Below are 203 nucleotides of genomic sequence, written 5' to 3' on the forward strand. Positions count from 1 at the left end.
TCAAGAGACACCACCTGTTGTCCATGAGGTTGAGGGTTTGGAAGGTCAGGAAGAGCTGTGTTTCATCAACAACAATGGTAGCTGGTACAAAAAAGAGCCCAACTTTCAGTACAACAACTACCAACAGAAATCATACCCCAACAACCAATAGAGTGCTTATCCGCCTCGAAACAACCAGCAAGGCAGCTATCAACCTCAGCAAA

Source organism: Brassica oleracea, chromosome C6, assembly GCF_000695525.1.
Source record: "Brassica oleracea var. oleracea cultivar TO1000 chromosome C6, BOL, whole genome shotgun sequence".
NCBI classification, from domain to species: domain Eukaryota; kingdom Viridiplantae; phylum Streptophyta; class Magnoliopsida; order Brassicales; family Brassicaceae; genus Brassica; species Brassica oleracea.